The sequence below is a fragment of the Macrobrachium rosenbergii genome, chromosome 48 (genome assembly GCF_040412425.1).
Source record: "Macrobrachium rosenbergii isolate ZJJX-2024 chromosome 48, ASM4041242v1, whole genome shotgun sequence".
Taxonomy (NCBI): Eukaryota; Metazoa; Arthropoda; class Malacostraca; order Decapoda; family Palaemonidae; genus Macrobrachium; species Macrobrachium rosenbergii.
In genome coordinates this window covers 29,189,253-29,215,406 of record NC_089788.1, presented here as the reverse complement: position 1 = coordinate 29,215,406, position 26,154 = coordinate 29,189,253, and the positions used below count along the sequence as shown (strand labels likewise).

General features: G+C 36.4%; 1 protein-coding gene across 3 annotated transcripts in view; it reads left to right on the top strand.

Moving 5' to 3' along the window:
• The first annotated feature begins 1,254 nt into the window (after positions 1-1,254).
• LOC136831332 (uncharacterized) overlaps positions 1,255-26,154 on the top strand; it is a 237,997-nt gene continuing 213,097 nt past the window's right edge. Inside the window, exon 1 of one of the 3 annotated variants that reach the window (XM_067091586.1) lies at positions 1,255-1,397. The gene's annotated coding sequence lies outside the window, so the exon portion shown is untranslated. The remainder of the gene's footprint in view (positions 1,398-26,154) is intronic. The other 2 variants (XM_067091585.1, XM_067091587.1) reach the window with 2 other exon arrangements.

Sequence of the window (26,154 nt, the reverse complement as noted above, 5' to 3'; positions counted from 1 at the left end):
AGCCTAAACGAAATGCCCGTGCCCAGACGTTACGTAAGTCATCCCTTTAAAACAACCCTCAGTAAGGCCTAAGCATTCTTTGGCTCTTCTTGTGATGTTTTCTAGTGCGCGTCGGTACCCCCTGGCCATGGGGACTAAATCGGGGTTCTAAACCGGCAACGTCCTTTTACCGGGGTTGTACTGGTTCACCCGAGCCAAGGTCGAAATGGGGGTTTTTGGGGATAGGACCCGGAGTATCCCCACGTGACGTTAGTGGGGGGTATGTTCGGGGCTCTTTCGTAGTTGAGAGAAGGGGAGAAGGGGAATGAATGTGTAATCCATGCCAGACGTCACCATTTAATGCTGGCGGTTACTTGAATTTTTATTTACGACGGCCTTCCGTTAGTTGAGAACTTATTGTAGGGTCAATAGCAATTCATAATACTATTCTGTGCAATTGTATTTATAATTCTTGTGGAAATGTTCCTCTTCTGGAGAATATTGTTGCTGGATATAACATGGAATGGCAATATCTTGCATCGCACGTGACCGATGTTGCAGACAGTACTCGTTGGTCTGTAGAAGGACTTTTGGCTTGTTTATATTCAAGCCAGATGAGATCAAACCCTCCAACTTTATGTGCACGTTCTTTGAAATTGAAGGAGTGACTGCTGGCCAAAGAAAAAATTGGTTTCTGTGCCGAGAACTAAGTTTCCTCCAAATGAATCGCACTACATCACTCTCCTCCTCCAACTCCCCCTCTCAGATGTGGCTAAGGAGTGGCTGGAAGCTAGTATTCCTTACGACAGCATAGGTAACACCGGTTTAATTTTGCATTCGCGTCGATCTCTCTGTTACACGAGGTGACTGAAAAGTGGTATAGCAAATATGATTGTTGTTACTCTCGGGATTTAGGAACTAGGTGGCGCGGGGATGGGGAGGGTGAGTAAAAACTAGGATGGAATAGAACGGTGCCGGTAGAGAGGGGGGTTTAGGGGGGGTTAGAATGCTGGTAGCAGCGATGCCGTTGGCGAGTTGCCGCATATCTCCAATTTTAACCAACTTTCTCACCTCTTGCGGCCTCCTTCTCCTCCTCCCCCATTCTCTTTCCCTCCTCCCTCCGTCAGCGCAATGCCACTTAAACATTAATCCAGTAAAATAATCCTATTTGCTTCTAATATAACTTTTACATGGAATTAATGCATTGCGTAACGATGCCACTGGTTCACTTCTCAACGAAATAGTCTTTACGTGTGTGTAATGGATGTGAGTACGTGTGTATGTCCGTGTATGTTTATCTGCGCATTCAGCCCAGGCCAGTTGGCTCTCTGATATGTAACCGTGTTGGTGTGTTGTGCTCCGACTCCGTCACATTATTGCAGAATACGCGTCGATTTCGCTGATGTAATGCGTGAATGGTGAGGAATTACGACCGGAAGGCGTTATAGAAAAGGAGGGACGATATCCATTGATTTCTCGCAGCGTTGAAGAAATAGTCTTGTATCCTTTTGCTGTAGAGAGAGTTGCTGCTGCTAGTAGGAGGAGCTGGTGGTCGCCTATACACCCCTCCCCCTCCCCGTGACTAGTTTCAGTAGCATGCAGTTCTAGTAGCAGCTATTTATTCGATTTGAAGGAAACTGAGAGATAAACTGGACGCTCTACAGTGAATCTCAATGTGAATCCGTCTTTGTGGCTTCTTAGTGTGGCTTTACGGCATTAAAACTTCTCAGGTGAATTGAAGTTTGTCACACTTGTTTGTGGCCTGTTACTGAAGCATGGCCTCGAAGGATGCGGTTCCGAGGTATTTTAAGTTATACCACCAGCGACAATGTCGTGCTTGTCGTTTGTGGAGCTGAAATTATAGTCGTATATCATAAGGCGAATTTACTGTTTGTAAAATCAACTTTCAGATTTGGCAGGCTCCCCTCCTGTAGGCTTAATGCTCGTCCTGTGTTTAAGTTTTGTATCAAATTGCGATATTGCACAGGTCGGAAGAACTTCGAGGACGCTAATTTCATTACCAATCTATTGGCACGTGTGAGACCTTGGTGACATAACATTAATACCCAGCCGAGGTAAAAAATTGTTGGAATTTCAGAGATGGCATAGGCCTGCCTAGGTTTGTTTACATTCCATAGCAAAACCGAAAATAGCCCCGCCCAGAATTACATAAACTACCCAGACATGCCTCACGTAGGCCTAAATTTAGGCCTATCGAAAGCAACACTCGGGGGCAGTCCTCATTATAATGACGTAATTTTTTTATTAACGACTGTATTGAGAGGACCGGTTGGAACTCGAAGGCTTAGTCCACCGGTGGGTGGGTGGGTCAGTACCTGTATAGGCATAAGCAAGACGTCACTTGCAATGCCTTTTTTTTTCATGTAAAGACGCGCAGAGTAACTACTCATTTTAGTAATTTTTTCTTTTAGTTTTCGTTGTTCAGGCAGTTATGGGTGGCAAATTACTGCTATATGCTTAAGAAACCTCTAAATTAAAAACATTTGTTGAGAGGTGTTTAGACTGACAGCTTATGTATGTAGGCTGAGTTAGTTGTCATTTTATTGATGTGGGCTTGATAAGCATTTAGTTAGTGTAAATTGCGCGGCTTTCCACGAAAAAAGCAAACTTCTTCGTGAGTTAGTGATGATAACCCTCCCCCAACGCACACATATACAGTATATATATATATATATATATATATATATATATATATATATATATATATATATATATATATATATATATATATAAATATATATGTATGTATGTATGTATGTATATATGTATGTATGTATATATATTATATATGTGTGGGTGTGTAAATACCAACCTTACATTTTACTGGTTAGGCCTACGTAACTTCAAATTCTTATGGGTTGTTCCTTTTTAGAAAGAATAATGACATTTCACTCATGTACATGGAGAGCTTAATTTATAGTCTTTGTATTGGTTTAGGGCTAGGTAAGTTAGCCTGACTTATAATAATTTTGTTTTTATTTAACAGTAATGATATGTTACAACTATATTTATTTAAGAGATAAACCTGACATCTATTGATTTAAGCTTAAGAGGTATAATCCATGTAATGAGAGAGATATAATTGCAATACTAATTTTTCACTAGTCTGACTTTGAGTTCAGTATACTGGATGTGCGTAGAATGTTAGATTTTCACAGACCGGGCGTGATTTCTCGGGTCGTATAAGCCTAGGTTACGGTCGTCATCCTACCAGTTTCCCGGTGAGAAAAGTAGTAACGCTTCTTGAATTACAGTTTGTTTAGTGGGAAGCCTCCGTCTAAATTTTTCGGTATAGACTGCACTTACCTGAATTGTATTACAATTTTCCTATGGAGTCGTGCAATGTTTAACTAACGTAGGATCGAAAGTAGCTGGCTTAAATTACGTCATTTTCCAGCGTAAAAAGAGAAAGTACAATGAAATTAGTAGTTTAGGTTTAATTTTAACCAGCTAGAATTATAACACTGGTTATTTACTTAAAAGAAGAAAAGGTACCGCGCCTTTTATTAACATATGCCTAAAAAGAAGAAATGATACCGCGCCTTTTATTAACATATGCCTAGTTCTGCTTTTCTTGAATAACTAGACTCATTTTCAGGTGAAAAAATGTTATAGCCAAGCAACTTGCTGCAATATTAATGTCAGTGAAGGCAGGGTGAGCTCAACTCTTTCCCTCTTCGTTACAAAACACGTCTATTACCGAAAATTTATATAGGCTAGCTGAGTCCTATTAGGATATCCGTGAGATTATTAAAGTTAATACATTTTCTGGTTAGTTCCTCATGTTCTGTCGATTTACCATTTGTTTGACATCCTTTCATTGTTAGACCATCGGATATGTGTAGGTAAATGTATACTCCATATAGCATGTACGTATGATATTCTCTCTCTCTCTCTCTCTCTCTCTCTCTCTCTCTCTCTCTCTCTCTCTCTCTCTCTCTCACACACACACACACACACACACACACACACACCAACGGGATTATTTATTTTTTTAAAGTGCCATGTCATATAAATGTTGATAAGAGAAACATAAGTACTAAGTACTGTACACTAGTGAGGTACCCCCGAGGCTTGTCCACTGATAGATTATCAGTGTTAAACAGGAAAAAATACCTTAAAATTGATTATCATGGGTAATTTATGAAACACTCCATTTTCACTTACTTGTGTCCGGTATATCAATATATACATTTGTAGTAAGTTTATGCCAGGGCTCGCAGGTGTTTTGTAAAGAATGTTTATCTACCTTTATCTGCCTAAACAGTGGAATTCATCAGGTGCAGTGTAACATCTGAAGAGGTCTGTTTCTCAGGTAGACTACAGGACCTGCGTATAAACCTGTATTAATAGTATTAGTGGTAGTACTTGGTGGTTATTATACTGTGGTGGTCACATACAGGGTAGAGAAGGGCATATAAGTGTATATGTATGTATGTATGTATGTATGTATGTATGTATGTATATAAAACGATGGAAGTTTAGTGGAGTAGAAAGAAAATTGGTTGCCTGACCTAATTATGCTGTAGCTATTGAATCAACTTCTTCATTGTTTACTTGTTTCAGTGCCTGACCTAATTATGCTGTAGCTATTGAATCAACTTCTTCATTGTTTACTTGTTTCAGTGTTAATAAGACGTAATATAAACGGGTAGAAAATTATGATGAGAATGTAATCTCTCTGTCGTTCTTAATCGAATTAATCATGAAAGTATGCAGTGTTTATAAAAATTCATTCGACCTTTTGTGTAGACTGTTTGCTAAAATAAAGCACACAGTTATTTTCCTCTGTCAGTCGATATCGATTTCAAAACAATTTTTCCTAACAATATTTATAAAAATGAAGTTGCTCTCTCTCTCTCTATTTATAAAAATGAAGTTGCTCTCTCTCTCTCTCTCTCTCTCTCTCTCTCTCTCTCTCTCTCTCTCTCTCTCTCTCTCTCTCTCTCTCTCAATATAATCACAAGATTACTACAATGCATTTTTTTGTCTTGGCTAGTAACTTCCTCTATATTCGCGTCTTCTAATGAAGAGTGTTAAATAACCCCTCACCTTGTATAGGGAGACTGATTTCGAAAAGCAACATGTGGTCCACGTGAAATTCCCAAACGACGAAAGTATTCTGCGGCTGCCCGGTCTTCGCAACTTCTCTTTTGACCTTCTTAATCACAACTCCCCTTCTGCAGTCTCATCCGTCTCTTTACTGGGAGACTCATCCTTCATCCACATTGTAGTTACCCAGATCATTCTTGCTTTAACTGTCTTAATTCCACTCCTTCCTGCAATCTCCCTTTTCTCTGTACTGGCATATCCATTCATTTTTTAGTTACTCAGATCAGTGACGTTTTTACCTTCTTAATCGTCTTCTCATCTGTTTGTCTCAGAATGCATTTACTTCGTCGTTACTTAAACATTTGTGTTTTGACCTTTCGTTTAGCCTTCGTAACTTCCCCGGTCTTCTTGCCGTCTCACTCGGCTCTTCTGAAGGCACATGCTCCCAGTCTTTAATATTCAAATCATCCATTAACGATTTGACCTTCTGACAGTCATTCTCTTTTTTCCTTCCATATCACACAACCCTTGAGAGATTAATACATACACGTTTTAAATTTTCTTATCATCCATAGTTACAAAGACCTCATCCGTTATGACTTCGGCTCCTCTCCCTTCTCTTCTCCCCCATCTCTCCATAGCTAGATACATCCGCCTCGTAGCATTTTCAGTCATCCATTCTCACCTGAATATCCAATTCTTAAATCCCGTTCATGCTGACAAATTTATGCAATCCCATCCACTTCGTTACAGGCACCCTACTCTATAGTTAAAATCTTATCCTTTATTGTTCAGTTCATGCTGACAAATTCAAGCAATCTCATCTACTTCGCTGCAGACGTTTTCTGTATTCGCAGTGAATATTTTCAATCTTGAGTGGTTCACGTGCAAATTCTTGTTAACAAACGCCTTCTAAACCGCGTCATCACATTCGTGTCAATCTCGTGTATCTCTTCAAAGTCCATTTCATTGCCACAGTCCATTTGCAAGCCCTCCCAACCACCCCTCCACCCCTCCTTCCTCCTCAAACGGGAATGGTATCATAGAGGACGATGAGGGTTAGCAGTGAATAGTAGTGACTGGCTAAGTGACCAGGCTTTCCTGTGCCTTCATATGAAAACTAAGCTGCTAATCCCCTTACCCCGTCCCGGGCTCCCGTTTGTTTGGGTGGGCGGATCAGGAGCAGCAACGGCACTTGAGAGTGGCGGGGAGAGGGTCCTCTGGCTTGCCAGAGGATTTCAAGGTCACGTGTGGGAAAGCGCACCAGACTTGTTTGCTTGCTTGTGCAGGCAGTGACTTCATCGGGTAATTGTAATCGCATGTTGATGAAGTGTTGACGTGTGTGGTGTTGATTAATTCGTTAAGTCTCCATAATGACAATTATTATTAATACGATTTTCCTCATTTATGCACCATTTTTTCTCTTAGGGCCTACCTTTCCAATTTTACCAAATACTTTCGGGTGAGTTTGCCTTCTTTGTGGGTGTTCAGGGACCTCCAGTGCCGACAGTATTCTTCCAGATACTGCTGAAACCATCGTTGCTAAATTCGCCGATCGGTCGATCTGCAGTATAACAAAAATACTGCTGCTATACATTGTATTTTCTGCCGGAACAAAGGAGGCTTCTCCTAAATGGAATGCTGACATGAGCAAGAAAAGGAAAACAGAGGTCACATATGAATAAAAGGAAATCAATAAAAAGATGAATTCGTACGTACTTAGCACATATGCGTATAAAACAAAATGCGTCGGAACTTAACAAAGACTTTTGTACGCTCTACTTACTGGATTTTTCTTCAGTGATTTAGCACTGTGTATGGTCCAAACCTGAAATGAAGTCCAGTGTTATCATTGTTAAGATTATTATTATTATTATTATTATTATTATTATTATTATTATTATTATTATTATTATTATTATTACAATCTTGGAACTCGTTAAATAAAGCTGGTTAGTCTCTGCATCTCCCCAACCTCTCTCTCTCTCTCTCTGTAATGAGAATTCGTAATTCACACGCAACGGAACCAAATCCCTCCGTTGATTGAGAAAACCAGGAAACTTGATGAAAATCCGACATACCGGATACTAGTTGAGGTTAATTGAGAACGCGAGTTTGCGTCGTAACGTGTCCAGTAATAAATCAAGGTCTTCATGTTTAAGTAACGGAGCTTTTGTTTATTCTACAATAGTTTAGTTTAGATTGCCACAAATAGCATTTTTTCTTTGTTCGTTAGCCAAATGAGACGGATGTTGGTGCTGTTGTCATATATATTGTTTTTTACAATGCGTACATACGTACATATATACACACACATGTATATACTGTATATATATATATATATATATATATATATATATATATATATATATATATATATATATATAGAGGCCTATACATATATACATATACAATATACATACATACATACATCAACTGGCGTTAACGATATTAATACTCGGGTGCCATTTTATGACAATATCTCGGTCTGTTCGAATTGTATAGGTAATAAGCTATGGTTTTTCAGTTTTCGTCTTTTTTTTTTTTGCGCAGGTGAATTTGGTCATGTAGGTGTATATATTTATTTGACTCCCATAATTCTTCACTTTTTATTGCGTATGAATTTCTGCAATTTCCACTAATAATAATAATACCTATGGTAAAACATCATTATACTTCATTTTCAACCAGGTGATGACAGAATTGACAAATCAGAGATCGACGGCAGAGAGCCGAAGAACATCGTGCTTAGTTCTGTTCTTCGGACATCAAAAAGGCAGGTAAAGATAGCAGATGCTGCTGGTGCTTCTTTGAGAGAGAAAGAGGTTTGCGCTTTGAGAGAGGAGAGAACGAAGAACAGAATACACAATTCCTAGAGTAAGAAAATGGAAAATAATGAGCGAAGAAAGATTCTGCGTCTGCTCCAAGAGAGAGGGAGTAAGAAAATAACATCCACAGTTCCTATGAACGGCGAGGGGGAGTCGAGTAAAGTGATACTGAAGCTGCTGAGCGGGAGAGAATAATTGATATTTTACGGTAGCCTATTCTGAGAGAAGAGGTAGTTTTTTTTTTAAGCCACCCTGAGTGAGAGAAGGATTGAGAGAGAGAGAGAAGGAAGACTGATGAGAATGAAGAGAATTGGAAGTAACCGATTATAAGAAGGATAGAGAATTGTAAATAAGCATTCTAAAAATATGTCACCATGAATAAGAGAAGGGAAGAATTTTCAAAATAAGAAATAAGAAAACGAAAGGGGACTTTTAAGGTAGATATAACAGGCTGATTTCCTGATTGAGGGAGGTAAATAGAAAGGTCAATTGATTCTACATCGAAGGCGGGAGAGAGCACAATAGTAAAGAATGAAAGGAATTTTTAGAGAAGAGGCAGAATTTGACAAAATAAATATACTAAAAGAGAACGAGATTCTTATAAAATAACTTTCACACCTGTCAGTTAATAACGTCCAGGTGATGAGTAAAAATAGGTGATGTGTTGTTGCCAAATCAAAATTTTAAATTGGGATTGCTGAATTCTAAAGCGTCCTTTTCGTGTTTAGAGTTCATTGCTTTTCTGGAACGCATTTTCTTTTAATATTTTTATGTAGGTGTTTGTGTGGGCTGTAATTATTTTTTTATCTGTCGTCGTACATTATGTTAATTGTAATTACGTTAATTTTTTGCGGTTGACAAGTCTTTAGTATGAAAATAATTTCATGTTTCATGTTTCAAGTTTTATTTATTTTTTAGGTGAAGTTTTACCGTGGAAGTCGCCTTTTGTCATTTTACAATTTTTTTTCCTTTCTTATAGTTAAATGTCTTCTTATCTTTAGGCACGGTAATTTGAATAAAACAATACAGATATTTAACTTTCTAGCAAGGTGATATTGATGTAAGTTTGAATAGCTCATTCATGGAAATTTTTATGTATGAAGATCAGAACGAAAAGCGATTCCTCAAAATCATGGCTATTACAAAGATAGAAATCACCTTAACAAGATTAGTTATAAAAATGTAAATGAAATCATGGCTGTGCCATTGCGTATGTGCTACGACCTCAAAGAAATTTCAGATACTAGCTGAAAAAAAGGAATAATAAAAGTTGAAGGTCAGGTTTTATATGAACATGACATCAACATGCTCCCACAGTCAGGTCCTGATTGCCCTTGCTGAAGGGTACACATGAGCGCTCCTATCAGAGATTATTTATTTTTTGGTTTTCATTGATTGATTTATGCATTATTTGTTAATAATAATGTATAGCCTATTTAAAATATTTTTCTGTCATATATTCATCTCTGACCTTTGTTCTTCATATGTGGATTCCCTCCTGGGAAAGCCTCTTGTGCAGGTTGGAAAGAGACTGATGATCACTGTATCATTGTGAAAACAAATATTAGATTACAAATTAAACAAAATAGCTTTGTAATGTGGACACTTCTGCTGTGTTAATCTTTTTCATATGCACAAGTGGTTTCCACTCCCAGAGGCTCTCAATTTTTTTTTTTTTTCATTAAAGGGAAATTAAAATATGAATATCGTGGCCATAGTGCTAGAAGTGTCCCAAAATTCAAATATCAGAAACTGGTAACTGATTGTAGGCGTCAGGTGTTAGCTGCACTGGGTCATGGTGAGGCACGATTAGCCAGTATATTGCGAACGTTGCTGCGTACCGTATGTCAAGGGGTTTGCTGAATGAGAGGTATTCACTTGCACAGCATTTCTGTTTGTCCCACACTTTCCCCACACTTGCTTCCTTGAAAAATATGCTGACTCGTCACCGGAAATCCTGACTGATTTCACAGACATGAATTTGAATGGTTTTCATCTCTCTCTCTCTCTCTCTCTCTCTCTCTCTCTCTCTCTCTCTCTCTCTCTCTCTCTCTCTCTCTCTCCCCATGCAAAAAGAAAAAAAGACGAACGCGACTGTCCGTTTTTCTATTCATAGGCTAGCAGGACGAATCTGCAACCTTGACGGGAGTGATTGACCTACCTCTCATTGCCAATCATAAACAAAACTATTAACCTGTCTTTGAACACTAACCACAACGGAGTGATAGATCTGTCTCTCGGTGCCAACCATGGAGTAGTAAACCTGCCCCTCAACACCAACCACTTGACCTAGCTCAGAGCGCGAACCACTGAAGAAGGGATAGACCTGCCTCTAAATGCAAATCGGGGAGGAAGTGACAGAAGTGGCCCTCACTGCTAACCACAAAGAAAGCCATGGACCTGCCTCGCAACCCAACCGCGAACAAGTAAAAAATGCACCGAAAGTTTCTTTGGCGCAGTCACGCTGTATGAAACTCTCAGCCACGGCCCATAAAACTCACAGCCACTACGCGTTGGTGGCCTGTGTTGTTGCCACCACGATCATGGCTAACTTTAACCTTAAATGAAACAAAAACTACTGTGGCTTGAGGGCAGCAGTTTGGTATGTTTGATGATTGGAGGGGGATGCTCAACTTACCAATTTGCAGCCTTCTAGCCTCAGTAGTTTTTAAGATCTGAGGGCGGACATGAAAAGTGCGGCCGGACAGACAAATAACCACCTCAATAGTTTTCTTTTGCAGAAAACTAAAAAAAGCAGTTGAGCAGCTTCTCAGCACAGTCACCAAAGATACGATAACCTTATACCGTTAATAAGACTACTAAGGAGCCTAAGCTGAGTTACCGTTCATCTAGTTAGACTTCGATGGTGCTCCGGTGGATTCGATTTGATGTGGAGAACAGTACTCTATAGTATACTGTCAATAACAACAGCCTTTGCGCCCCGTGATTAGAGTAAGAGGTGGTCGACTGTATGTATGAAGATTTTGCCTAAGTTGGAACAAGTATAGTGTATGGGGTATTATACAAACACCGGCACCATAACTTTAGTTTTTTCTGATTTATCACTGCGATTTTATGTTTGCGTCATGCTCGTGTTTGCTGATGTATTTTTACATAGTTATTCTTTTTGCGCTTATTAGAATTAATATACATGCGTTAATAGATTTTGGCAAATAGCCTAAAAGAAACGGTACTGGGAGAGGTCGGGAGGGAAGCCATTTTGGAATGAAATCTTGAAGAAAGGTTAAGTCATCGAAGTCTTTAAAAACCGAAGCAAGGAGCCAATTCCAAAAACTGTCATAGACCGAGAAAAGATATGTCATATGCTTGATTGTCAAGAATGTAACTGTTTTCCTTTGAGAATCCAGTCCGATATTCCTCTCTCTCTCTCTCTCTCTCTCTCTCTCTCTCTCTCTCTCTCTCTCTCTCTACACACAAACGCGCACGCGCGCACACACTCTAAAGTTAACTCAACGGGTTATGATAGATAACGAAGTCTGTATAAAAATATTTAAGGGTCGTGTATCTGTTTAAATGACTGCACGTGTTTGTGTTTTACTTCAGTGCTTGTCTGCTGTGTAAGTGTTTTTTATTTAAAAATTTTGCCTTTGCAGTTGGCTAGTTTTCTTATAGTATGGTATCGTAAAACGAATGTAAACTTGACAAAATATAATTGAAATATACAATTATTATTGTTAGTCATCAGTTTAATTAAGGTGTTCTGCATTCACATAACTTTTTTTCAAGTTCTCATAAAAATATACGTGAACTTCAAAAAAAGTTATGTGATTTGTTGTAGAAGCACATTGCTTTCAGTGTTTGTTTTCATGAGGACGCGCTGTCCGCTTGCTTGCGTGTTGTGCTTTTGTTATTTCAATATTTTTTGACGGATTTTAGCTCTCTTTTTAACTGTTAATTACTTCTGGCCAATTAAAGGTTGACCTTTAATGCCTGTTCAAAAGGTTGACAACTTGTGCTGCTACAAGACCAAAAACATAAAAATAAATTTTGACTTGTTGATTGATCCCAATCCAAAGTAAACGTGGAAAATTATTTTTTATTTCATTTTTATTTTTCTTTCTTAGGCGGGTAGGAGTGACAACCAGATGGCCTGTATATATATATATATATATATATATATATATATATATATATATATATATATATATATATATATATATATATATATATATATATATATATATATATATATATATATATATATATACATATATGTATATATGGATATAGATATATATATACATACATATATATATATATATATATATATATATATATATAGTATATTTATTTATATATATATATATATATATACCAGCTGACCAACCCATTGCTGCCCAGGAAAACTCTGAATGACAAACTCTGAATGACTCTCTCTCTCTCTCTCTCTCTCTCTCTCTCTCTCTCTCTCTCTCTCTCTCTCTCTCTCTCTCTCTCTCTCTCTCTCTCCTGTTAAGATAATTACTTTAATTAAATTGCCCAACATTTTTAACATTTCATATTTCACCCCTCCTCATTCCCCACTCCTATCTGGACTGAACTTGGACTTACAGGGCATTGGGAGTGTCACTATTCATCTCAGTGACCTCGAAAATTATGGATTAGACATCAGTATCTGTCGTTTTCGGTTATTTTTACATGTTACCCCCTTCCCACCCCCACCCCCTTTGGTGCCAGTGATATCTTACCCCCACCCCACAGTATTATTTTCCAGATAGTAGGTCTTATGTATACCAAGTTTCATTGAAATTGCTCAGTGCGTTTCAAGAGTTAGGCTATTCTGGAAAACACACATCCATTTATTTTATATGGTGTGTATATATATATATATATATATATATATATATATATATATATATATATATATATATATATTTATATATACACAGTATATATATATACATACATACATACATACATACATACATACATACATACATACTGTATATTGGTTGGCATGGCACAGTGATAGAGAACTGAGGTAAGTCGTTGGTTCTCAGCCTGCCTTCTGCCCTTAGTTATCCCAGCTGTGCATGGGTTTCAGCAACAGCTAGGAGTCAAGTAAAGGGCAAGGGTTAGCAATCTCATTTCTGAAGACTTGCTGAGAACCGGAAGGTTCTAAAGTACTGGCGCCACCTATTCCAAAGGAAAAGTAAGGCATACTGTATATATACACACACACATATACATATATATATATATATATATATATATATATATATATATATATATATATATATATATATATATATATATATATATTTATATATATAAATTATATATAGGCTATATATGTATATACAGCATGTGTACATTTATATATATTTATTTATTTATATGTATGTATTATTTATATATGAACCGTACAAATGGTTTTTGCGCATGTTTTTATTTTATTTCGATTCCATGATACTGTAGCGAGCAACATTTTAAGGATATGTTATGTTTCTTCATCTCAGTTTTTGAATCGGGAATCAGCCGTCTGTTTTGTTTCCAAGATTCGAAACTTTTTTTTTTTTTTTTGTTCCTGTATTCCTTGAAACGTCCCGTCCTTCATTTTCCTTTTTGTGTTGAAAAAAGAAGCATGATTTTTAGACATGATGCCTCAAAGAAACATGTGACGAGCTGTGGTACACGTGAGTCAGATCTGCCCGGTTAAAGGATTAGTCGAAGTAAGGGCACGTTGTGAACCATAAAATTATATGTAATTGCCCTCATTAAAATCCTCTGGGGGTCATTTACCAGCTAATAAGTTTTAGAGCCTAATACATTGCATGGAAAGGTGTCGTGATTACGTTATTGAGTAAAGTATGGTGTAATTGTGGCTGACGACTGGGTGCATATGGGTTGTATTGTCGTGTTTAATAATTTGGATCTCCCGTACGGGGGTAGCGCCGTCGGTGCACCTCATGCGGTGCACTGTAGGTATTACTTAAGGTTCTTTGCAGCGTCCCTTCGGCCCCTAGCTGCAACCTCTTTCATTCCTTTTACTGTACCTCCGTTCATAAGGTCTTTCTTCCATCTGACTTTCCACTGTCTCTAACAATTGCTTCATAGTGCAGCTGCGAGGTTTTCCTCCTGTTACACCTTTCAAACCCTCTTACTGTCAATTTCCGTTTCAGCGCTGAATGACCTCATAGATCCCAGCGCTTGGCCTTTGGCCTAAATTCTATATTCTATTCTATTCTAATAACTGGGATCGTACCGCTCTGGTTAGACATGGATAGCTTTGTGTTATTATTTTTCAGTTTTTCATTAAATGGCCGTTACACAGAGAATCTTGTGAAAGGGAAGAACTATGAAAAATGCGGGCCTGCTTGATATGCACACTGTTTTAGAACCTTAACCACCGTATTGGAGGGTGTTTTAGTCAAGTGTTTTGATGGCTTGACCGTCAACGCATTCTTAATGCGACCGTGAAATAGTTTTATTTTTATTTCAAGACACCCTTTCATGTTCTTTATTAGCGCAGCTAATGAGGCCGTGAATGGCAGCTCTGACACTGTATAAAGCTTCATTGTTAAACATTATAGTCTGAATGGCTAAGCTGAAAATTAATAATCCAATTGTTGAGGCTTTGAGCATCATAGCTTGCAGTTGAAGTTATTTTTCCTACACAAAGGAAGAATTTTCAGTTTGCATTAGCACTGTCAAAATAATTATTTCCAGTGTTTAAAGAATGACTGTAGTCGGGCCGTATTCTAAATCAAATGCCAGAAACCGTCAGCGAAGAAGTTCTCGGGACCATCTGCGACACCTGGTCTGTACCTGCGTCGGTGACTAGCAACGACTGACAAACGCCTTGGGCAGTAAGCTATCGTAACCAGCTGTAAGGACGTTGGAATGGTTATCAACCAAGTCTCCATATCACGCCTCCAGGGAAAATCAACGGACAGCGAGGATCTGGTGTGAGTGGTAATAATGGTCACAATGTGACCGGAAACTATGTCATTTCCATTGGCATTAGTTTCCATAAAGATAAAATCTGAACAACTATCGCCATCTTTTTAACAGATGGCTGTGTTTATTCACGAAATCCATGATTATACCGTACAGTCACCTTAGCCGCCTTATCGTAACCAAAATTCTGTTTTTAGTTTTCTGTAAAAGAAAACTGTTGTGCCGGCTTTGTCTGTCCGTCCGCACTTTTTCTGTCCGCCCTCAGATCTTAAAAACTACTGGGGCTAGAGGGCTGCAAATTGATATGTTGATCATCCACCCTCCAATTATCTAACACACCAAATTTCAGCCCTCTATCCTCAGTAGTTTTTATTCTATTTAAGGTTAAAGTTAGCCATAATCGTGTCTGGCAAAGATATAGGACAGTCCACCACCTGGCCTTGGCTAAAGTTTCGTGGGCCGCGGCTCATACAGCAGTATACCGAGACCACCGGAAGTTAGATTTATTTTCGGTAGCCGACTGTACAGAAAACTCGATTGCGCCGAAGAAACTTTGGCGCATATTTTACTTGTTTATTTTTGTTATTTCTTTTGCCAGCAAAGGCAAACTTAGCAATGAAATCATGGTTCGTGTTTTGCTTAATTTGGATATTTTAATAGAGTCGGTGAACGTTCCTTTAAGTAAGAATAGTGACCCTTAGGGGTTCTGGCAGGAAAGGGATTAAGGTCTTAGTCTTTAAAGTTCCATTAAGAAAGGGATTATGAGACTTCGAGGTCGTGGGAAGTTTTTCTCCTTTTTCTAAAATCAGGGATTTCCCTTTCTGGGGTTTGTACATCCTTATGCTGTAAGCAAATGGTGCAGTATATGGAATTGGGTTAGACGTGCAACTGATGTGGCACCTGTTCAGGTTTAAGGCTTTGAGACCGTAGAATTTTTTTATATGGTCTTCATCCCATATTCAGTTCCATATACCATTTCCATTTCCTGTGAAGAGCACGAAACATCAGACGCAGAATAAGACGTTGGGCTAAACGTAGTTTCTGCAGATGCTATTTTGGATGTGTGGAAGTGTGCCGCACAGGGCTTCATCCTTGGTTCCACAATTAAGAGGATGAAAGGGAGCAGCTGTTTTCTTGTAAGTGACTCATCCAGTGGGGATGGGTTTTTTGCTGGAAAAGAAACGCCGAAGTAGGAAAAGCTATTCAGAGAATTCGGCTGAAACTTTTTTTTCAGCTTCGTTCCCTACGAGACGCTCGCCAATTAGATTAGGCCTAAGCTATACCTGGGGCTGACAGGACTGAAAGTCCGGTAATTGGAAGTTTTTTTTTTTTTAACCCCTTTTGAGTTACAAGTAGCTGCCAACTTCACAATCTTGTTAAGGGTATAGAAGATACTTGTCGAAGATCTGTCTGTTAAAGTTCTGTTCAGATCAATTCGGTTTATTCGTAAGTACCATAAAAAAAAGAAAGATACTTCGAAAACTTCGAAAGTTGGGTCTTTTACAAAAAGACCCAACTTTCGAAGTTGTGTTCATGATATTTTGAGTGTAATTTAGGCGTTTAAAAGCAGGTTTCCAAAGTCAGTTCACATTATTTATTGTAAAGTTATGTGTAAACACAGAAAAATATGTGTAAAAGTTCTTTTCAAGGTTATTTTGGATATTTTTAAGATGTAATTTAAAAATTGTATCTATTTTATAAAAAACTATTATTTCAAAAGTCCATTCTGACTGTTTTAAAGGGCAATTTCAAGAACCGAAAAACAAGCAAAACAGCCACCTTTCTAAGGTTTTCAGGATCATTTGGATGTACTTTATGAAAAGTTTTTTCTAAATTTTATCAGCCAATACACGAATTTGTAAACGCAAGGTGAAATAATACCTCCCAAGCCATACCCGGTGGCCATGCATTTCGAACTTGATTCGGAACGGATTTTGACATTTTAGCGACGCAGATACTCTGTTTGTTGAATAATATGTGGAATTGAATGTGTGTGTGTGTGTAAGAGAGAGTGTGTGTGTGTGTGTGTGTGTGTGTGTGTGTGTAGGAGAGAGGGAGCAGGAACGTCTTAGTATCCTTAGCATCGTCTGCAAGAGGAGCTTAATAGTCCTATTTAAGGCGTAGCGTCCCAGCCGTTCTTCCTTATTTTTTTCGCTATATTGAATTACCTACGACTTTGGAATCTTGGCAGTAGAGGGTGAGGGGTGGAGGGGCATGAGTTAAAGGGAATATTATAGCATGGAATAAGCTTGGAGGAGACTTAATCCTTCTCAGGAAGAACCAGAAAAGGGAGGGAAAGGTAGGGGAGACAATGAGAAAGGAGAGCGGATGATTGGGAATTAGTGAGACTGGAAAGAAAGGAAATGATGGTAAATGCCAGATATGAAAACCAATTTATTAAGGAGAATGAAGACGAGAAGAAATGAAAATTCGGAAGCGAAGAAAATGAAGAACTGAGAAGGAAGACTTGGGAGGTAGGATGAAAGAAAAAGTAGAAAGAATTTAGAAGAGATAACGAAAAGGTAAACCAAAAAAAAAAAAAAATAGTAAGAATTTAAAAGAGAAATTGGAAGAAAATTGGGCATAAAAATAGAAGAGATAAAGGAGAGCAACTGAAGAGGGGATAGAAAAATGGGAAGGTTTGGGAAAAGTGTTGGAAAATAAAAGAAGAGGAAATTTATAAGGGTTATGTATATATAGTTATTTAGATATTGGAATGTTAAAAAAAAAACTAGAATAGTAGAAAATCATGATGTTGGGGAATGGTTCTCTCAGAACTTCAAAGGAGATAGAAAATTATGTTTTATGAACAGGCGCTGATGTGTTTGATAATGTTGTAAACTCACTGTCGAACTATCTGTTTATTTACTTGTATATATATATATATATATATATATATATATATATATATATATATATATATATATATATATATATATATATATATATATATAATGTGTGTGTTTGTGTATATATGTATATGCATGTATATGTTATATACTGTATATACCGTATATATATGTTATATATAAATATATAGTATGTGTGTTTGCATCTAAAAGTTAAGGAAAGTGAAATTGAAGAACGTAAGTATACTTTAATGAACAAAAAGTAAATTAATAAGAGTTCAGTTTCAAGAGAGTTTAAAGGCCACTTGCATACCCGGAGATAAATTGAGCTAATTTCCTTCTCAAAATTAATTGGAGAAGAGAACTTTGTGTTCTGTCGAAAGATGAGGGTTGGATCCCAGGAGGAAAGGAGAGGAGAGAAGCTTATAAATATATAGTAAAAATAGACAGAGGAAAGTTTGATAGCCGGCGTGTAGTACGCTCACAAGTTGGAAACGTTTTCGGAACGGAAAAATTACATTTTTCAAAAGGAAGTTCTGTGTACTTTTTGGACTCGTTATGAGAAAGGGTTGAGACGCTACCTGGTGTTTCCTTGTTTTTGTTTGTTGGATATATATAGGTATCTTTCTACTCACACACACACATTATATATATATATATATATATATATATATATATATATATATATATATATATATATATATATAATATATATATATTGTATATATGTATATATAATATATATATTATAATATATATATATATAGAATAATATATATATATATATATATATATATATATATATATATATATATATATATATATATATATATATATAAACAAAAAACTTGAGAGCGATAGAGATAGAGAGATGGGGGCGGGGGAGGGTGTTTGTGGGCTGCGTTAGAAAAAGAAATGGTTAGCAGCAGTACCGGGTCGATAAAAAAGAATTATTGCAATAAAAACGAACATGTCATTCAAGGGAGGAAATAAACAGCAAAAAGGCGACTAGATCTCACAAACAGAAATTAATAGTCAAAGGCTTAAATAATTGTGGAGGCTGATTTTTAAATGAGAACTGAGGAACGTTTTACATTAGGGCAACTATAAGAAACGATTTCTAGTTAAAAGCAAGCCTGTGGACTTGTTCAATATGAACATGGTTCATCTGCTGAGTAATTATATATATATATATATATATATATATATATATATATATATATATATATATATATATATATATATATATATATATATATATATATATATATATATATATATATATATATATATATATATATATATATATATATATATAAAGGTCAAAAGCCATTGGGACAGGCACCATGTCTTTTCTTGCCCAGTTTTGAAGGAATAGTGTGAAAGAAGTAAGGAAAGTTGGATTTAAATATATAGAAGCTTTGGTCTTCTCAGCCTCTTAAAGGAAGAGAGGTTGTAAGTGGCAGGAAAAAAAAGTCAGAAGTGGGAAGAGATTTCCAAAGGCTGTCAGGAGGAAGAAAATATTCATCGTCTATTGCTAAAGAACAGTCCATGTGCAAATGTGCAAGTGGTTTCGATAAAACCATTTTTCCTTTTATTTGTTTTGTTTGAGCCTGACTAGAAAAGTACGTTCTTTAGGCCTTTGTTCATGATAAATAATATAGTTTTATCATTGACACATATTTCACTTTCACTCCGAAACTGCCACAAACTTTCTCATAATCCACTGCCATCTGCCGTTATTTATTCAGTTTGTTTGTCTCATTGTCACCAGGATTACGCAAAAAATGCTTAGGGAAATCTAAACGAAGGTGGGCCGCGTAACTGGTAGCAAGTGATCTTTGGTCAGCCCTGGCGGAGGTTTGCAGTCCACACACACACTTGTAATTGTTAATATATATTTACTTAGGCACTGACCCCTAACAAATGTCAGTCTTTGTATCGCCACCACATCAATGCCGCTCTGTATATACAATTTTCGAGTTGGTCGAATTGATTTAGTTCCAGAATGCAGAACTCGCGTTTTTCTCGTTCGTTGCCTAAAAGATCTAAATCGCCTCTATTGAAGAGAGGTAAGTGTGTTATCTACTGTCAAAGAAAACTGGTCAGGTTTTGTTTGTGTTTGCGCGCGCGCGCGCTATGATTTCAAGTTTTTATAAACAAGATCCTACAGTTCCCTTTTGAGTAGACTCGGTGCTAATCGGGCTACGCTGAGAGTCTAACAGAGGCAGATTTTGTCAGATGTCTGCCTTGTGTCAACTTGGTTAATCGAAGATGAAATGTAAGGAACGAAGTGGTAGCCTTAAGCACACCTTGATAAACTTTTTTTTTTTTTTAAATTCGGCTTTGGGGACGTAACGTAGTGTGAAAATGTAGTCCGTGATAGGTAGAGCTAGACTTAAATGAAGTTTCTTTAATTATATGCAACTTAGCGTCCGTCGGCCTTTATTATAATTATATACTTTGAAGGTTTTGGAATGCGTCGAAACATGATTTATGTAATGTCGAATAAGCTTGGAATAACTAACACTTCAAGTTTTGATAAATTAATCAATTTTTGTAGCGAAGTGAACGCAACGTAAAACTCAGCCTTTGCCGACTATATTATTGTCGAGGAGCGGAACGAGCTCTGCTAGGATACGCCAGACAAAGAATACCTTCGTAATTATATTCCAAGATTAAAGTCGGTGGATCTGGTTTTGTGCCCCAAAAGAAATAGATCTAATAGTACGGCAAGATTCTGGCTAGAGAGGGAGAGCGAAGAAAGGCTATTAACGTCAGTGGCAGTTTCCTTAGGGAAACTGGAATTTGCAACCCAAGAAAGGTTTGCACAGAATAGAATACCTACGTTACAAAGAAGGAAGCTTAAAATAGAAAACTGACACGAGCGATGAAGAGTGAATTGAACTACAGACGAATTTAATCAACAAATAATCAACCAAGAAAATAAAAAGCAAACACGTATAAGTAAACATTGATCAAAAAAGTACATTCGGAAAATTAAAAGCAAAGGTGCAGGGTGCGTGTAGGGACGATCAAAAAGTCTTGCAGAAACTTCGGAGACTTAGCGCCAGGCTGCACGAGTTTTGATCATTGAATTTTAGCTGTACTTATGACATGGACTTCCGTCCAAAGTGACGCATATCATCTAGATATATCCGCAAAGAGACGAGATTCCTTGTAATCATTTGAACATTATTTCTGTCGTCAGACCGTAAAATTCGTCAAGGCCAGAGTATTCTCCCATTTTTATATGAGCCCGCTCACACAAACTGATACACTCACATGTAGATATGTTGTGCGTGTATGTATGTATGTATGTATGTATGTATGTATGTGTGTGTCCAAGTTGGCGCAGCCAGCTTGTAATTGTCCTTTATTTGATTTTTTCTGGGCCCACACCATATCTTACATTTTGCTTTATTTTGACAGGATTGTCGTAGTTGTGTTTTATTTTGGAAAATTCTGACCCCAGAACGCTTCGGAATTCGAAACATATCGGTTATTGCTTGGGTGAGCATATTCTTGTGCGTGATGATGCATTCATTGCAGGACTGAAGACGCGGAAGAAGTTTGAGTGGATATCAGAATCTTTTTCGGTGAAATTGAGTCAAAATCATTTTTGCCTATGGAGAAATTTTGATTAAGTTTTCCGATTAAGTTTAGAAATTAAAGTCTATTTTTTCTGGTATTTTTTCAGTTTAGATAATTTTTCCAAGGACGAAGTTCGACTAGGGATCATTCTTCAAATAAGTATTGAGTCGGAAATATCTCTAAAGGACGTTTATAGATGGAAAAAGCGAAGTCATTTTCTTTGACGGTTTGAGCTAAAATACCTATTTTCTTCAAAGGTTTTGAGGAAGTTTTCAGTTCAGAGTCGATATCATTTTAGTTTTCATGAAGCTTCTTGAGCCGTGATAAGCTTTAAGTGCTGATGATTGTTTTGAAAGTTTTGAGTCTTGATTAATTCGTGAAGTGTTCGATATTTTTTTGAAAGGAAAGTTAAACTGAGAGGAAAAGTTAGATTTTAAGTAAAGAGCATATTGAGACAGGCCTTGTAGATAGATATCCATTCTGGGTCGAGATGGTCTGTAGTGAGTTTGAGCCAAAATAATTTTGTTTTCCGGGGAGGTGTAAATACTTAAATGAAGGAAGGGTCGAGTCGATCTCATTTTCTTTTATATTGGAAGTAAAATGTATCGGATAAATTCCTAAGCGGACCCCAACATGAATTTCTGCAAAGAGGACAACGATTTGTTAGGAATCAAAGAAGTGCCAAGCGACCATTTCTCTCTCTCTGACTGTGGCTTTTCAGCGCTGCTGCTGGTCTGATACTTGTGATGGTATTTAATGAAGCTTTTTTCTATTGTAAATCACCCAGTCTTGTTTTCAGCATTGGAGTTGTTTAGTAAGAATTATTTTTCGTTGAGAAATAAAATCCACAGTTCTCTCTCTCTCTCTCTCTCTCTCTCTCTCTCTCTATATATATATATATATATATATATATATATATATATATATATATATATATATATATATATATATATATATATATATATATATATATATATATATGTATGTATATATATATGTATGTATGTATGTATATATACATACATATACGTATAACAGCTTTTGAGAGTTTCCCAAAATAAAATAAAATGCCACATTTGGAATTTTGTTCTATCACTTAATAATCCGATATTATTATTATTATTATTATTATTATTATTATTATTATTATTATTATTATTATTATTATTATTATTATTATTATCCACGTAGACTACCGAGTCACTTCTAAGCTGTCGTAAGATGACCTAAAGAATATATTATTTAAGAAAAAGTGAAATTGGAGCAAGACAAAGCTAAAGAAGTTGAACAGCTTGGGAAACCCAGGGGGCATTAAACGGTTGTTTATGGCGCACTGATTGAGGTAAATAAATAACCCTCCTTTGCTGGACTCGACCCAAGATTGGAAAAGTGGATGAAGACCTGCGAAGCTAATAAACTTGAAAATCATCAGGGGAATTCAATGTTCATGAAAAATTGCTCTTCGGATAATATCCACTGTGCTATTTTTTACTTGAGAGTTATAAACTGGCTGTTCCATCAGGGAAGCATGTTACTTTTACCGAGTCAGCGTTGATATTTCTGGGCTTTTTACATACATTTTTAACCTCACTCTGTTGGATATCTCGAAAGGCATGTTTCATAAGGTAACTCAAGAAATTTTACTCTGATACGTATAGTTTAGAAAATTCCCCTCTCTCTCTCTCTCTCTCTCTCTCTCTCTCTCTCTCTCTCTCTCTCTCTCTCTCTCTCTCTCTCTCTCTCTCTCATATCTAGAAAAGCCTATTTCAGGTGATATATTAAGAACTCTTACCTTTGTAGGTATTATTTAGAAATTCTCTCTTTATTGCTGTTTTAACGCCCACCGTAATCGTGAACCCATGAAATGTTTTTCAGAACATAAGTAACTTTCAGCCATTACAGCTGCGTCGATTTAGGATTATTACCTAAGCCTGATTTGCTGTGACACCGAGGGGACGATTATGTTTCAAAGTGGTTACACGCTCCGTTAATTTGAGTCAGCTTTCTTTTAGCGGATTAGTTTAAAGACTGCATCTTTCTCATTTTTCGTTGTCGTGCTTATATAGCCTACATACATACATATATATATATATATATATATATATATATATATATATATATATATATATATATATATATATATATATATATATATAAATGCTTTTCACTCATAGAAACACTGATTTTTAAATGCAAAATAGTAAGGAAAACTGAAACGTTGGGTAAGGTCCTGACCTCTCTCGTCAGCGCAGACGTTTTCTATCTAAAGGACTGGTACGCAGTGGAAGAAATTTACATTATATACATACATATATATATATATATATATATATATATATATATATATATATATATATATATATATATATATTATATATGTATTGTGTGTGTGCGCGTGTGTGTGTGTGTGTGTGCGTGCTTGGTAAGATAAAATGGCAGTACATACGAACATACAAACAGTTACAAAAGTCCGCTGACACCTGCGAGGAGGCGGAGCTTCTGTTGACTGAAAGGGTGTGCTATTCATAAATCTTCCTCAAAACACCTGACCTTATTTCTTATTGGAAACTAAAAAACGTAGCGCTTTGCTCTCTTTTGGACTTTGCTAGGCTACAGCTTTTAAATTCTCTACATTTTACCTTTCTTTTGAAGTTAGTGGATCCAATTTATCATTCCTAGGCTGGTATTTGTAATCTTATCCAAACGTTATGTAACTAGACTTGATGATGTTTCTTTATAACATGTTAGCAGAATAGACCAGTTTTCTTAGCGTCCGTCATACAGCGAACATGATTGATGACTTTTTCATTTTTTGTGCTGTTCGGTTCTCTTTTCTTGTGATTTACCCGTGTGACCAACATGGAATTCTTCATTGACTTGTATGCGATTGGATGTACCCATTCTTTGGTATTGGCAGGAGAGTTGTTTATCAGTGTCTTTTTCATTCTAGTATTGTTCCTAAATGCCACTTTAACAATAGAGTTTTTACGCAGATAAGAGATATCTTGTAAATTTATTACAGTGAGGCAGTACAATTATGTTTTTGTTTTATATGTTTCTGTATTGTTATTGCCACAAAGAGTCTATTTTTGCCTTTGTCAGTTCATCGTCTGCTGCAATAGTAGGGTATTTTTTAGTTTCTTGTCTGTATTCCTGATAAGATCTATTTTATCATCAATATTCTCATAGCGATGTTTACGTAATATTCATAAAAACATTGATGTTAACGCTGATTTCTTAACTTTATTGTTGAGGCTACAATAAAAATGAACATATGCGGAAACATTAGTGGTTTTTTGTATACGCTAAATTTAAACTTATTACCTTTATAAATGTTGCAGTCCAAAACGGGATAGAAAACCATTTTCCATCTCCAATGTATCAAGGAATATATGTACATTTTCTTTGCCAGCCCTAATGCAAATTAAGTCGTTTGTCAGTGTACCTAAACCATTTGACATTTTCTGGAATATTGTTGCCTAAAATTCTGCTCTCGATAAATTTTGTAAAGAGGTTACTTGATTCAGGTGGTAGAGGATTTCCCACTGCCATACCAACATTCTGAGAGTATCCTATTCTTAGAGAATGTGTAAAAGATTGTCCAATTGGATTTAAAGAGAAATTATTGTAGTTATTATTATCATTCTGGCTCGTAAGGATGGCGACCTCGCAAACGTGTAAACGTAATGCGTCATACCAAATTCCTCATTAGAAGTTGTCTATGTTGCAACTTTTAGGTTCAGTCTCTTGGTAGAAAGATGGATTCAAAGACAAACACAAACTGTCTCAAATATGTAATGGATGTTAAAAGACAAACACAGACTGTCTCAAATATGTAATGGATGTTTCATCTAGCCTAACGTAGTTGTCGATTAAATGAGGTGGCTCCGGAAGTGCTGCACTTTCGTCTTTTATTCAGGATTTTGAAATGGGTTTGCTAGCTTGATACCTCTCCAACGCCTTTTGACATTGCTTATAAGTCGCCATACAAGTATATACTGTACTGATGCTCATAAGTCGCCATACAAGTACTGTACTGACCGAAACATGCTTTATGTAACTTCGCTGAGTAGTATGAGCATATATTGCAGGATGACAAACAAACACACACACACACATATATATGTGTGTGTGTGCATTAATGTGTATGTATATATAGAGTGCATGTGTGTGTGCATATATATATATATATATATATATATATATATATATATATATATATATATATATATATATATATATATGTACAATGTACTGGTCACTTTTACCAGACACATATGTAATTCTAATAGCCACAATGCCCTCTTAACTCCTCGAATTCTTCGCGTTTTATAGGGTTACCATATTTTCCCGGGCAGCACCAGGTTGGTCAGCTAGTATATATCTATGTATGTAAATATAAATATATATATATATATATATATATATATATATATATATATATATATACTGTATATATATATATATATATATATATATATATATATATATATATATATATATATATATAATGCATGTGTGCATGCATAATTATGTTTATGTCTCCATCCATGTGTATTCATTGGTTTGCATTTAGTGAGTAGAGTCACCATATTTTCCTGGGCAGGACCAGTTTGGTCAACTAGTATATATATATATATATATATATATATATATATATATATATATATATATATATATATATATACACATATATACATATGTGTGTGTGTATTTATGTTTATGTCTCCATCTGTGTGTGTTCATTGACTTACATTTAGTGAGTAGAGTTACCATACAAAAACATTTTGTAGCTAGAGATCCACTCCAGGCCTCTCATCCTAAGTCAGACCTGAGGGCAAAGGCATGTGACGACATCAGGCTCACTTAATCTTAACCAACCAACTGAAAAACCTCTTACTGGGTCTTTC